The 16335-nt window shown below is 40.3% G+C and overlaps 1 protein-coding gene across 1 annotated transcript in view; it reads right to left on the bottom strand.

Annotated features, from left to right (window-relative positions):
- LOC111848085 (lysyl oxidase homolog 1-like) overlaps positions 1 to 16335 on the bottom strand; it is a 48846-nt gene that overhangs the window by 17764 nt on the left and 14747 nt on the right. The gene's annotated exons all lie outside the window — the stretch shown is intronic.

Raw genomic sequence — 16335 nt, 5'->3', positions numbered from 1 at the left:
GTCTTCCAGGCCCCCCTGTGACAAAACAGTGTTGCGAAAATATACGAAGATCATTTTATGATTCAAATCTTTGCCCTTTTAATATCAAAACCACTAGGCATTATTCATTGATACTGTCCCTTTGGGGACTTCGTGGCTTGTTTTCCAATACAGCAAACTTAAATGATTACAAAAAGGACAATTATCTAAAAAAATCAGCATTGTTTACAATGACAGTGATTACAACAAAAAAGACACTTCTAACCCTACTGAATCCTCTTATATGAAAGCTTCTTTGGCCATAACAATACTTCATCAAGTGAAAATATATTTTCTGTTTCTGTTAAAAAAAAAAATCCAGCTAAACAAGTCTTCAGATCCAGAATGAAAAATCTTTCATAGTCCAGATCCAAAATGAAAGACCACAAAAGGAAGCTAAGGAAGGCCTCCACCCGGATTGTCAAAGGCTGTGGATTGCTAGGTGTTTGCACTGACGGGATCTCCAGCGTGAAATACTGAGAGGCCCAGAGTTCTGAAGGCAATGTGATGACAGGTTCTCCTGAGGGACATTCCTTGTTCATGGCGGTAGAGGAATTATCAGACTACCATGTCAGATTATAGAGATTATATTAATATCACATGTTCTGTATTTGTGCTTCTTATTTCCACTGAATAACATGCCAATGAATATTGAAACTCACTCTGCTGAAGGTGGTGAACTAAAATTAATCCAAGGCTAGTCAGAACATTTCTGCAGTAACTTCCCCTCAGAAGAAACCAGAATCGTCGTTATAATCCCATTTTCATTACCACTGTATGAAGATGTTTAAAAAAAAAAAACAAAGAAATGCCCTCGACTAAATGAAAAATTCAAACCCATGTGTTACACATTCTGCATGAAATATGATATCATGCTATGGAGGGTTGTTTTTTTAGGATGGCAACATTCCACATGTGTTTTTTTCTCTAGCTAGGGAGTGATAGTGAGTGTCTCTTTCAATATTATATAATACTGACAACAGTAAATTGGCTCCGACTTAAAAAAAAAACTGTGCAGTGGATATAAAGCAGAAGAATTTTTTTGTTTCGTTTTGCTTTATAATGCCTAAAAAATCTGTTATGCAGTTTGACAAGATCCCTTTGCAATTTCATGTATTGATGAGTCCAAAATGAGGTTGCAGAAGCCCGCAGTAGCTTCAGCTGGCTTTTCAATAAGCAAAGCTGATTTTTAGCCTTTATTGAGAACTTACTGTGTATGGCCACCGGGGTTACACTCTGCAGCAAGAGTCAGAATTCAGCAAAGAAAATAATTCCAATAGCAGATTAGCAGTAATGGATAAAAGGCTCCTTGAGAAATTAGCTTAATCTAGACTTTATTCTTACATGCCACTCATTTTAACTTATCTATCAGAACTAATCTGAATCCCACTCACTATACAGGCAACCTAGTTGTACCCAGGGAGTTTCTGGATTAGCATGCTGAAGTTCTGCCCATCTTTTCCACAAAGAATAGCTAATCAATATGGAATGCATTTCCTTTGAGTCTCATTAATCATCTTCACCATAAAGTTTGAAAACTTTCTGCAGGTTGTGTGAAGTGTTGTGGGCCTCAAGATCAAAAGCAATTTGTACTAAGGCTTAGCCTCAATATGGCCTTTGAGTATATGATGTCGACACAGACAAAAGGTTAAAAATAATAATGCACTGTAATTAAAGGAAACAAAGCCAACGTTGTCATGGAACATAAAAAAGCAGAGACTCATAATGGTTGAGATGAGTCATTGGAGCAGACCCTAGGATTAGAATACTAATCGGGATTTGACTGAACATGTAAACAAGTGTATGCTGGCTGGCACAGTAAGTACAGTCTGGGAGTAGCAGCTCAGATTTATTGCTGGGCTACAAAATCCATTCCCATAAGTCACAGCTGCAAAAGCAAAAACAGGAAGAAAAAGGAGCAAACCAAATATGAGAAAGGATAGTACATTTTCTAAGTTAGTAAAATCAGAATCAGAATCATTTTAATGACCGCAGGGACCTGACCCAAGTCAGTGGAATTTGCTTTTGGTACAGCGTTGTAGGTAAATCATAACTTTAACGTAGACAGATATTAACATTACATTAGACTATCAGCATGACAGTAGACATTAAAAACAGTGACTAGCAGAACAGACAATATTTACAGATACCAAAAGCCACAATTCACAGATAATATTCTCAGGGAATATCGACACAGGATTGACACAGGAGATTTAAGTGCAAATGTAACCTCTTTCAGGGTTAGAGAAAAGTGCTCAGAGTTCTTATTGCAGTGCAGAAAAAAACTGTTTTTAAAACAGGATGTTTTGGCTGGCAGGGACCAATAGCGTCCCCTGCAGGGCATCAGCTAGAAGAGGCAGTGGACAGAGTGAGAGGGTTCGGAGATTATTATTATTATTTTTTGCCCTGATTGTGCAATTGTGATAGTGATTCTACTGGTGGGAGGGGAATGCCAATAGTTATGTATGATTTATTGAAAATATGCTGGAGTTTATTGCATGTCTGGGCTACCAAACCAAACTGTTATGGATGAATGAGTGTGCTTTCAGTGATGCCTTTGTAAAACCGAAGGTTTCATTTCACAATGAACTTTTAGAAAAAAAACAGTCTCTGTTGGTATTGTGGTCTATGTTGATGTTCCATTTGAGTGTATTGCTATTTGGTGCCAAGAAGTTTGAGTTCTCGGTGACAGTTATGGGGTCTCCTGAAACGTATATGGGGGTTTGGGGAGGGGGCTGTGACTTGAGTCTATAATGAGTTCTTGTGTAAGGTGTTATAATCTCCTTAATGTTAATCATTAACAGCAATCAGGAACTATTGTCCCTTTAGGTCTGGGGTGGCCAGTCTTACCCAGAAAGGGCCGCTGTGTATGTGGGTTTTCGCTGCAGCTCTCTAATTAGATTACTAATTAGAGGACTGATTGGCTGAAGAGTCCTCACACCTGGGTTTGAACAGCTGACCTAAAGGTTATCCCAAAAACCTGCATACACATTGGCCATTTGCAGATAAGATTGCCCACCCCTGATTTAGGTGCTACTCACAGAAATATTTTGAGTTCTTCAGGAGAATGACAGATATTAGTAGAGAATTGTAATTTCACATTGTCATCTGAGTGAAACTTCCCTAATTTATGTGGCTGGACAATTCTGCTTGAATCTTTCCTTGCAGTGTAGGATGCTGCATGTGTATTGTTAGCCCCCTTGGTCCTAATAAGAGTGTAATTGTTGTTAGAATTAAAATTATGAATGGAGTGGCAGGACCCCACTCAGCACCCTGGAGGGACACCCAGGAATTCCCAGTATTCCATATGTGGTGTTGGTTGAGGTTCCAAGAACTGTAGCACATTCTCAGTGGATGCTTACACTGGACACAGATGAAAAAAGAAAAGAAATTCTTAGGCATAAGAAGAATGCCTTACTTTTTCTGGCAGCCTCATAACTGAAGGATCTACTGGCAAGCATTTATTTATTCGAGGAATTACATCCTGCAGTCTCAGAGTGTGGTCTGAATTAAACATATTAATCATCTCTGTAAGATAAGCGGGAACCAGATCTTTCAGTTATTTATATGCAAGAAGAAGAATTTTCAAAGTCTATCCTTGAACTTACCAGGAAGTCTACAGGTGTAACGTCATCGTATTTTTGGTTATTGGTGCAGAATATTTGGTTACAAGTGCAGACTATGTAATGCACTGTACAACAGAAAGGGTATGATTTGTCCAGTTTGAGACTAAGAAATTACAGTCTAGTGTGCTGTAGGCGAGCACATAATTCTTTTCTCTATTAAGAGAAATTTTTGCAATATTTCTAAGCTGCAGAAAACAATAATTAGATATGCAATTAACATCAGTATTCAAGGGCATGCCTGAGTTGAAAAGTTCTGGGGAAAAACAGCAAAACAAAAATTTAAGCTACCAGAGCTGATAATAATGCAGTTTTATCTATGTTATTACTTTTAAGTAATAGAATCTTTTTTTAGGGTTTAGTGACAGAACATTTTCAGTTATCCTTTTTTTTTCTTAATTGAAATTGTTTCCCAAGAAGGTCGTTGAAATTCTCATTACATGTAACTGAAAGGTAGTGCTGTCAGCATAATGATGTGTTCTCAGAATAATAATGGAAATTAATTGTCCGCTTTCATATGAAAGTGGTTGTTACCTTCGAAGGTTCTAAGTCATTATTTGCCTTTGGGACTCCACCATTCAATGATAGCGAGGGAGTTCGATTACTAGATTTCAGAGTGCAATGAGAATGTTTACCTAAAGGAGAGACAAATCCTCTTACTGTAAGGATGTGGAAGTTTTCTGTGTGAATTTGTAATGGCAGGCAATGCTGATGTTATTTTACTTCCAACCAACTGAGATCTTGTTCTATCTTATCAGATACAATGAAGTTACACCATTCAAGTCCCTGTATTATTAGCTAAACTAAGGAATTCAAGTTTTTTGCTTAATTTTTGCTTGATTGCTTTTGGGTTAGAGCTCATAAAAGTGGTAATTCGTCCTACTTCAGAACTGCCCACTATATGTTGATGTGACCAACAGGCAATTGTTACCTATTTTTAAATTAGAAATCTTTCTTTTTCTTTTGTCCATTGAAGTTTGTATTGAACCTCTTACCAAATTGACAACGACACTGAATGTCTGGCAAACACTCACGAATAACCTTGCGATATTCTTCCAGCCTAAGAGAATTTTTTTCTTCATCGATGGAGAAGCGAAACCACAAGGCATCTGCAGCCCTTGCTGATTTTCCCATGAGCGATAATGAAATTCCTGCAATCTGTAGATGTATAAGCCCCATATGCTTCGATACTCCCTTTGATGACAGCTCAATCTAACTGACATATGCAAAGCATGCCTCACATATCATTGAATTCAATTTTGGCAGTGTCAGTCAGCAGATTCACCCTTTGAAGTTAATAACTGCCCACGAGGGCGATAAATTAATTGACACCCATTATCACATTTCACTGATGATATGATAAGCTGCCTCTTCAAATCTGACATTTGACTCATGCATGTCTTGACATTACAGTTTACGTCATCAGGCTAAACCCAAAAAAATATTTAACTTTTTCTATGGTAATAGATGGCAGAAATTAATTTTTCTATATGGAATTCAATCACCTTATTTTTGTATAGCCTTACTATAGAAGTATGACAGGTTTATTAACATTTTATACTTTGGCAGACAAAAAAAAATCATTTGGGTGAGTAACCCAAGGATAAAATAAAAACAAAGTGGGCCTGAAACACAACCAAAAATCATCATGCATGGAAAAACTTAAGAACAGCACACCAGCTGTGCATGTCCATGAAGCAAGGAACAAGGCACCAGCTGACTGTGTCTGATTTAGCACTCTGGTGTCTCGTATTAAGAAGAGGAAGTTATAACACTTTCCGAGTCATTCCTGAAAAAAAAAGCATTGTTCTTTTTCACTTCTGCAGGAACTTATGGCATGTTAACTCAGAACAACACAGGAGAGATACCTTACAAATTTACAGTATTTTTTTTCCTAAGCAAAGAAACAAAATATTCCCTAGTTTAGTTGTTGGATTTTTCCTTGCTATGGGGAACATATGAATCCATCACGATAAAACAAAGTTGTTTTACTAAAGGGGATGTGAAATTGGCTGCCGGTCAGGGCATCACTAGAAGGAATGGAATGCATTAAACAATACCATATGTGCCCACATAAGGCCATCTTCTATTACATTGTACAAATATACATCTGTATATTTAGCAGACAGATGCAATCACAGGAATAGAATTATTAAGGAGCCAACTTAGCTGTAAAGTATTACCCTTCTCATCCCGTGAAGCCGCCCTAAGTAAACACTATAGTGCTTATACTAAGCAAGTACACCCTTTCCACTGACCAATAAAGAGTTTTAAGAAAGCCACTGAAACTGAAAAATAATGCCAGTGTGAATATATGTACCATTTAAAAATATATATATTTAGCAGGCATTTTTGTTCAAAGCGCCAATTCCAATGAGGATCAGAGGCCAGAGGACAGGATATGACTGTCCCAGGACTGTGTACCTGTCTCTTAGCAATATATACCCAGAATCATACTTTCAGGGGGAAAAAACAGACCAAGAATAGTGGTGTCACCTTGGTGTCACCTAGTGGCCCTTTTAAACACCGCAAAGACGCTCTCCTGCTGTACCTCAGGCAGGGAAATCGCAAGTTTATTTAAACTGCAGACATGCTTAAAGCTTAGGCCATGAGTAAGTACTCAAACTGCAGAGATGAATGTTGCAGCAGTGCTTCCAATGGCCTGCATATGGCTGTTCAGGTGTGAAATTCGTAAAAATAAAAAAGGGCATCCTTTGCCAGTCTTTAACAATCCCACAAGATCACCGTTTCCTTCCTTCCCTGCCAAGTGGACAGTTTGGATTTCCTCCCTGAGACAGCTAAGTTGTGTGACCTTTAACTGCCAGTAGATTGCTAAAATAAGAATGGAAAGACACTGAGAATTCATTCAGATTGTAATATGCCAGCTAAACCTCCCTAAACCCCCCTAGCAGCACTCTGATTTGTCTGTGTAATAAGGCATTCTAAGCACCTGCAGTCTTCTCAGATATTTAATTGTATATTATTTCTCCCTGGCTCCTAACATTAGTGGTCGACAGAGAGCACATCCAAAGGATTTTCTCACTGAAGCAGCAGCCTTTGCAGAGCTGCAGGACTGTGTGAAATCTATTTTCCACTGATCTGCGCAATGACAAGGAACAATATGGTATAGTAAACTTACTGATTTCTGTAGCTGTCCAGAAATAGCAGCAAAAGATCGGTGCAATCAAGCGAATACAAACCGAGCAGCTGCCAAAGCAAAGGTTGGACACTGTTGTCGCCCAATTTCTGCACTTATAGACACAGCAATTATCCTTGCACCCTATCCCTGACAGTACAGTTTACATTGTTTAAGCACTGTGACCACTGGGGATTATGAAGTGCTCAGTGGCTCTTTCCCCATATGGCACTGAACAAGCAAATGCAGGGACAGCTACAGAGCAGATAGTGAATTATGTCAGCAGGCTAGGAAATAGAGATAAATATACAGAATGATATAATCCTGCCTCACAGCCATAATTAAAGCAATTAATAAAAAAATTAGAGTATATGCTTTCATTAAAAGTGTCATAAATTTGTTCTTTTAGCAACAAATTTGGCATATGTAAGAGAGAGTCTTCTGAAGGTCAAGCAATTTAATCATATTGCTATTAGGTAATTATTGAATGTGAGCAAATATCATAATCAATAAGCCAGCATTGACAGCCTGCAGCTTGCAGAGCTGACAGGGCAGACATCCCTCACCAATAAAAAACTGCCTGGAGCCTTTCAAGATGTATACTCTAGTCAGAAACATACTCAAATTGTGCTGGAAAGACCTCTGCCTCTTACCTGTTCTGTTCTATCTGGAACAGCTTGACCAATAATCATGCAGTAATTACCAAGACTTTCTCTAACTTGTCAATCTCTCCCAACAAAAACATGCTGAATGCTGAACATGGCTTACTTAGCCAACCATGTAATTACCATAGTTGCTGCATTTTTCTGAGCATGACGCTGCAGAAATAGCCCAGCTGACGTTGATGGCATGAACAGTGACAGGTTCAGATGTAAGGTGTCCTGCTTCTACAGCTGCCAATGAAACTTTACCTGGACAAGATAATAATCTTATTGTTGGTCCCCTGGCTGTGTGCCAGCTCAGTTAAGAAAAAAACTGCAGATGTTCTCAGACCTGTAAAAATGAACTAATGCAGCTTGACTCATTTGCTTAGAAGTATAGTCATGCTTCAGTGGCTGAATTCAAATTGTTTGGGGGGGGGTCATCTTTTTTAGAGAACCAAAGAACATCTGTTGGATGTATATGGTTTTGCAGGATCAGAATTTTAACCAAGGACAAGCTAAGGGGCATCATATCAGAATATTGCTGTATTTCTGTATCAATTACAAAACCCTGTAATACTGTAGATGGGTTCTGTCAAAAATTCCATGTTGCACTATGTTGAGCATTTCATTTCAGAGAAACGGCCAAATATAATGATGACGTAATTATCCACTTTAGGATCCTCATAGTTTGTGCAGTCTAATCATCGCAAAGTTGAACAGGCAAACTCAGTGGCTCAGCAATTCAAAGAACAGAGAAATCTTTGTGCCTGCGTGTGTTGGAAAATGTCAGGAGTCACCTGTGGTGTCTCTTGTAGATTAGCCAGTGCACAAGTTAATGTCATTGTGTCCCCTCCCCACTACAGCCTGCAGATGGGCTCCCCTGGAATTTATGCCCAGTGTCCTTCTGAGCACTAGCATGGTGACGTAACCCACTGAGCCACACATCACCCTTTCCAGCACCATGACAGGCTACTGTTGTGTTATTGTTGTGGTACTGTGTGTTTTGCCATAAATGTAAATCCTAGAAGACATCTGGCACCATCATGGCACCAGTTACGCTTTTTGTACCACAGCACTGACTGGTGGAACCCCTGGTTTTGTAGCTGAGGAGTGAAACAGATTACAAGGTGTTCCTACTCTAACCAGTAGATGGTGTGATAGCCTCACCTCAACACATCATAAATGCACCTTAGCGGTGCAGGTTCTGTTTGTCTTAGACAACTTTTGTAATGATACTGCTATGAATTACATAAGAGTGCAATATTCCTCACCATGCTCCATATCAGAAATTAAACGCCAGACTCTTGTAAGCTTTTTCAAATGTGCTGCACATGAAAAAAGAGCCATGAGAATGACTTCCACTGTGAAAGAGCAGTCTTAGATCAATGACCCAATTAACAAAGCAACTGTGCAAATAAAAAAAAAACAGATTGCATAAACGTTTATGGAAATATTTATAAAGAACACTGTCCTCACTTGAAAGATTTTGATGAATGAAGACATTGAATTAAATTTGCCAGTTGTATATGCAGGGTCTACGTTTGAGCTTATGGCTAATGTATAAAACTCTGTGATAAAGGTCCCCTTTCACTTAACTTAAGCAGTACAGACACTACAGCAGGACTCAGGCAAATCTGCTCCTCCAGAGCCTTATGGAAAGGTTTCACCTGTTAGCCCTTGGGTGACATCTGTGAGAGCAGGAGGGAACCGGTATCAAAGACTGAAGGTCACTCATGGCTCACATCCTGCCTGACCCAGACTGTCTGTCTGGCACATGGACACCTGAGTTCAGGGTTAGCCATGCAGCATGATGAAAGTGGGCTAACCGCTCTATCATAATATCTTTCATCTGTAAGTTGTCTCCTTAGCATGGATGGACAGACTGAGGATATAGGTCTTCTGAAAAATTTGTGTTAATTGTTCTCTTAAGTCTGGAGATGAAATTACACACACAGTCCCAGTGTTTGGATGAGAGATGCAGAAAATTGCATATGTGACACAGGACCGTGGGTATGAAATTATTCTGGGGAAATGTTTAGTAGTATCACCTTGAAAGTGAAGCCTTTTTGTTTCTTTCAGAGTATTTTCATGGTGTACAGTTCAGTAGGTAAGGGATCTATAACTTTGTCTGGAAGATTGTAGGTTCCAATCCTATGGCTGGCAGAATATATCATACTACTGTGTTCAGCCCTTGAGTAAGGACTTTGACCCTGTCTGCTTCATGGCTTTTGGATGCTGGATCACCTACTCCTACCCCAAGTTTTTCTCACCTGTAGTCCTACATCACTTTGGACAAAGGTGTCTGGTAAATACATCAGTGTAGATGAAACTCATGTAACACTGAGCTGAACATATTTTTCGAACACTTGATAAGAACATAAGAACTATACAAATGAGAGGAGGCCATTCGGCCCATCGAACTCGCTTGGGGAGAACTTAACTAATAGCTCAGAGTTGTTAAAATCTTATCTAGCTCTGATTTAAAGGAACCCAAGGATTCAGCTTGCACTATGTTATCAGGAAGACCATTCCATACTCTGACTACACGCTGTGTAAAGAAGTGCTTCCTTAAATCCAGTTTGAAATGTTCTCCCGCTAATTTCCACCTATGGCCACGAGTTCTTGTATTTGAACTAATGCTGAAGTAACTATTCGGTTGAACAGCATCCAAACCTGTTAGAATCTTATAGACCTGGATCATGTCCCCCCTCAGTCTCCTTTGCTTGAGGCTGAACAGATTTAGCTCAACTAACCTTTCCTTGTATGATATTCCTCTAAGACCAGGAATCATTTTTGTTGCCCTACGCTGCAGCTTTTCTAAGGCCGCAATATCCTTTTTAAGATATGGTGACCAAACCTGCACACAATATTCTAGGTGAGGTCTCACCAAGGAATTGTATAATCATAGCATTACCTCCCTTGACTTAAACTCCACACACCTGGAGATATACCCCAACATCCTATTGGCCTTTTTTATTGCTTCCCCGCACTGGCGAGAATGAGACATGGAAGCATCAACATACACACCAAGGTCTTTCTCATAATCAGCTACCTTTATTTCAGTAGGTCCCATAAAATACCTGTACTTTACATTTGTCTATGTTAAATTTCATCTGCCAGGTATCGGCCCAGTCACTAATTAAATCAAGATCCTGCTGTAGCTGCTGAGCCGCTAGTTCAGTATCTGCTACACCACCCACCTTGGTGTCATCTGCAAATTTCACCAGTTTACTGTATATATTGGTGTCTATATCATTTATGCAAATTAGGAACAATAGTGGTCCTAAAATTGAACCCTGCGGTACCCCACTATGAACGCAGTGCCTCTTATAACTACTCGCTGCTTCCTATCTGTTAACCAGTTATCAATTCAGGTCGCTACAGTTCCTAAAATACCTGTCGCTTTGAGTTTAAGTGAGAGCCTCTTGTGGGAGACAACATCAAAAGCCTTTTGGAAATCTAAGTAGATGACATCATAGGCCTTCTTATCATCAACTTCCTGAGTAGCTTCCTCAAAAAACTCCAACAGATTTCCTCTCCTAAATCCATGCTGGCTATCCCTCAAAATGTTATTTGAGTCCAGGTAATCTACCATTTTCTCTTTGATTATAGCCTCCATAACTTTACCAGTTATACAAGTTAGACTGATTGGCCTATAGTTTGACAAATTACTTCTATCCCCTTTTTTGAAAATGGGCGTTATATTGGCATGCTTCCAATCAGAAGGTACCACACCTTCAGATAAGGATTTTTGAAACAGTAAAGTTAAGGGTCGGCAAATAATATCCCTCATCTCTTTTAACACTATAGGTAAGATGCCATCAGGGCCCTGTGATTTATTTATTTTCAACTGTTTTGGTGTTAATGAAATTAACAACAGGTGCACTAGAGGGGCAACAATGAGACGACCCGCAAAACAGGAATGGTTTAACAGGTGGAGGCCACTGACATTTTTCCCTCCTCATCTTTTCTGACAGTTTTTTCCACTAGTTTTGCATTTGGCTACGGTCAGTGTCACTACTGGTAGCATGAGGCGATACCTGGACCTTACAGAGGTTGCACAGGTAGTCCGACTCCTCCAGGATGGTGCATCAATATGTGCCATTGCCAGAAGGTTTACTGTGTCTCCCAGCCCAGTCTCAAGGCCATGGAGGACATTCCAGGAGAGTTACTATAGGAGAGATGGACAGGGCCGTAGAAAGTCCTTAACCCATAACTAGGACCAGTATCTGCTTCTTTGTGCAAGGAGGAACAGGAAGAGCACTGCCAGAGCCCTACAGAATGACCTCCAGCAGGCCACTGGTGTGCATGTCTCTGAGCAAACAATCAGAAACAGACTTCATGAGGGTGGCCTGAGGGCCCGACGTCCTCTAGTGGGCCCTGTGTTCACTGCCCGGCACCGTGGAGCTCGATGAGCATTTTCCATAGAATACCAGAATTGGCAGGTCCACCACTGGCGCCCTGTGCTTTTCACACATGAGAGCAGGTTCACACTGAGCACATGTGACAGAAGTAAAAGGGTCTGGAGAAGCTGTGGAGAACATTATGCTGCCTGTGATATTGTTCAGCAAGACCGTTTTTGTGTTGGGTCAGTGATGGTCTGGGGTGGCATATCCATGGAGGGACACACAGACCTCTACAGGCTAGACAATGACACCTTGACTGCCATTAGGTATCGGGATGAATTATTAGGAGCATGCCCCGACATTATCAGGCATGCCTACAAGCACGTGGGGGCCATACAAACTACAGAGTACGATTTTGAGTTGCTGCAATGAAATTTCAGCAAAATGGACCAGCCTACCGCATCATTTATTCACTTTGATTTTCGGGTCGTTTTTGATTTCATCCCTCTGTAGGTTGATGATTTTCTTTTCTATCAAACGATGTAGCATCCTTTTGTTCCTAAAACATTACCCAGTCCATATCAGTATAAATATACAGCATGATTTTTTCCCCCATTGAGATCTGATGTGTTTTCAAAGCGTTCCTTTAATTTTTTTGAGAAGTGTATATTAGTTATAGACGATGCTGGATTAGTAATAAGAACTGGTAAGTTACTAGTGTCCTCAACAGTGAATACCCGTGCAAAACTATCATTGAACTCATTTACTATATCAATGTCGTTTTCAATTATAAGACCCTTACTATCCTGCAGATTAGTAATTTCAGCTTTTAGAGCTCTTTTAGAGTTAAAATACTGGAAGAAACTTTTAACGTCATCCTTAGCCTCCAATGCAATCTTATTACTTGATGAATGTTTCCTTGGAAACAAACTTTTCTGCAGCATTTGTCTTTGAGGTTTCATTTCCAATATCAAATGTCAGAAGCCAGTCAAGCCTTCCAACATCAATATTAGCTGACAAATTCAGTTGATTCAATGAGTCATATGCCACATGCCACCCCCTCCATGTATGCCAGAGCAGCCCTGAGCTCGCAGAAGTGATCCTGCAAAATATTGCTACAAAGAGCAAAATTAAGGACTGTAGAGTACATCCCTCATCCTCTTCCTAAACCTTACGAAGCCATGGACCAAAAGGAGATAACTACTGCTTCAGAATAACTTCCCTAAGGAAAACCATCCAAATGTTTGTAACCAAAAAGACTGAGGAAGATATCACTGAAGGAAACTTGGATCCATTGGATGCTTAAATGTTCAACTTGGTCCTTAGTAAACAGGGATCTATGCTTGGCAACCAGAAGCAGCATCATCAGATATTATTCAAAGTGGTAGCACAGCTACTTTACACTGTTAAAAGGATTTGGATTCTAGAGTTCTGCACCCACAAGGAAACATTACTCCTCCCTGGGACACTGTACCCTCACAGCAATGTGGATTTGCAGGTAAGAAACTTAGGAAGGGGATCTAGTTTTTAGCTAAAATTTTTTGCAACTGACTGTGGGAGCAGGCCATGGCAAGGGCCAGGATTCCCTTTATCATTTTCTTGCTTATTGGGAGAGTCCTAGCTGCTCTACAGATTTTGCAGTGGAATACCAGACTTTATCAAGATAGAAGGGTTGAAATGGAACCTCTCTCATTCCTCATTTCCCTGATGAGAGAATTAGCCTGTTCGGATGAGGGATGTACTCTACAGTCCTTAATTTTGCTCTGCATAAAGTTAGGCAGGTCAGGTGGAGCAGAAGTTTCATCACTTCTGCGGCCTCAGGACTGCTCTGGCATGCATGGAGGGGCTGGCATGTCCTCTCCCTTCACTGCAAGAGGAAGAACTTTTGCAGTTGTCCAGCTAATAACACACTTACTATTGCCTTGAATGTTCAGTATGGCTAGGACATTTTGTAGTTAGGAAGATATCCAAACAATTCTATAGTTTAATATATGCTTTGACTACAAATACACAACCCCTGTATTTCACAGTCTGCAGATAACTTGATGGCCTGGAGCACCACATGCTTGCCTTTTAACTGCAGGATCATCCAGGCAAACCAGACCTAGAGGATCATGTTACAGGGAAGGAGCTTTCTATTCCCTCATAACATCTATTCCCTCTATCACTGAAGGGCTACTATTAGGCTTCTGCCCAGCAGGGGGAACCCTGGCAGCATATTTGAGGAAGTGTCCACTTGAACCAAGAACATAAACAAAAGACCTACAGAAGTCCACTGTTAAGTATTGCCACTAGTTAGCAGCTGTCCATCAACATCCATGACGTATCCATTTTTCTCGATCTTAGCTCATTGTATGGTTCTGAACTTTGTCTCTAGCCTTTGACCCTCAGTTTATGGATATACTTTCAACTCTAGAATTCTATCTCATTCTAGTTCCTGGTTATGACTTTCCTGTTGGCAGTTTTAATTCAGATTGCACCAAGCCACCTGGATGTCACCGTTCGGCACTACTCCTAGGCACCAAATGTTGGATTCAATCCATGCTATGATCCATCCTTGGATGTTCCAGCTGTGGACTGTGCCATGGCTCAGGGCCTGTCACAAACAAAACAGGATCTAAGTGGGTCTCAGACTTTAAAGTAACTATCAAAACCATTTCAATGTCATTATTCCCAGCCTTGTGCTCATAGCTTCCAGAATAAGTTATAGACCCTGCATAGGACATGAGCGTCTTGATGGATAGATGGACAAATTACATATAAAGGAATTAAACTGTGTCAATGTACTTAACCCATAAGTAGGACCAGTATCTGCTTCTTTGTGCAAGGAGGAACAGGAAGAGCACTGCCAGAGCCCTACAGAATGACCTCCAGCAGGCCACTGGTGTGAATGTCTCTGAGCAAACAATCAGAAACAGACTTGTGATGAGCCATAAAACTGCATAGTAGAGCTTAAGACCTGACAGGAATAGTGAACTACTGATGCATTTGTGGCAGGACATAAATGATTCGCTAAATGAGGCACTCAGCCTGAAAACCAGCAGCTGATTGGAGCCTTTGTATTTACTTGCACATACGTTGACTCTTCTCAGGGTTTTCTTTCTGTTTTTTTTTTGTGTTTTTATGGGTCTACAAAAAGTTGTTTCAGAATGCTAGTATACTGTAAATATGTTTGGGTTTGGGCATGCTCAGTTCTTCTTTGCTAATCTGTTCTTGATAGCAAGCACAGGTTTTGACTGATACCACTTAATTCCTCCTGTCAGCCTCTTTTCTTCCTGCCAAAGAAGAACAGCATGGAAAGATCACCGCCCCCCCCACTAGAACATAGACAAGCTCGCTGTCCAAAAGAAAAACACGCACAAAGCATTTAAATGCATCTCCTCTTTCATATGCTTTACCATTAGGCGCCAAGCCAAAGTTGTTAAGTAAGTTTCCACTGCATTAAGCAACACCACAGCAGTCAGTATTACTTCAAGGTACCGCGGTAATAGCACAAGGCTTGTTTGGGTTTCCGTTCAGAAGCGGCAGAAGTAGAGAGAAGGGGAGTGAAGGGGATGAAGGGGGACAAGTTATTACAGCTACTATTATTAATGCTACTGGAATCCTGTATTCTCTCTGTAATACTTTAGTGGTATAACCCGGCCAGCAAACTAAATTCGGCTTGAAGAAGTATTCGCGGACTCAAAGAAAGGGAGATGGTCAACTATCTTATGCAAACTGGGCTCAGTCAGTATCTCCAAAAAAATCCAAATTATCTCTGAAAATTGGTCTCTGAAGCATACAGGCCTGTCTAACTACCCTCAAGTGCAATATAGGCAGCGTGGCGTGTTTGACTGATACTGTACAAAGATACTTTATTCATCGTTGTAGGGAAATTGTCTTTTCATCTGTCACGCCTTGTTCTCCATGAGACACACAGCGTAGGGTTGCTCAGGTCCAGCACTTCTGGAGCAATTGGGGTTAAATGCCTTGCTTATGGGTCCAACAGTGGCATCACTCTGGATTTGAACTAGTGACCTTCTGATTGTGAATCCTAACCCATACAACCACAAACTGCCCTCAGAAGAGGTGATTTGGCTAGCCCCGGGCTCGGCAATAATATGCAACATCCAGTGTAGTCCCAATGCAACCATTAGCATAATACGATAAATAACATACTGATTATAAGTGCAATTTACCCTTTAATGCATCTATGGGTTATTTGAGATATTGCTAATCTTTACGCTCTCCTTCATCTCTGTCATGGCTGCCCTCATAAAGAAATTCTTCAGTGTGCCACCATTGACAGAACCATTACAGCAAAGTCACACAGATTATAGGAAAGGAGGCTTTCATAGCAATGTTTTCTACAGACCCAACTCGAGGGCATTTAACCCCAATTCTTTAAAATTCCCACTCTGTTTACCAGGGAAAAACAGGGCATTAATTATTATTTAATGTAATCAGCACCATTCTCTGGCCAGAACCCCTAAGCCACAAGCTTATCTGAGTTGTACAATAGAGTATGTTAAATAATATAACATGCTACATATATGAGAAATATTAATAAATGCTGCAGGGATTAGGGA

The sequence above is a fragment of the Paramormyrops kingsleyae genome, chromosome 11, assembly GCF_048594095.1.
Source record: "Paramormyrops kingsleyae isolate MSU_618 chromosome 11, PKINGS_0.4, whole genome shotgun sequence".
In the NCBI taxonomy this organism is placed as follows: Eukaryota; Metazoa; Chordata; class Actinopteri; order Osteoglossiformes; family Mormyridae; genus Paramormyrops; species Paramormyrops kingsleyae.
This window is presented reverse-complemented; position numbering and strand designations above follow the sequence as displayed.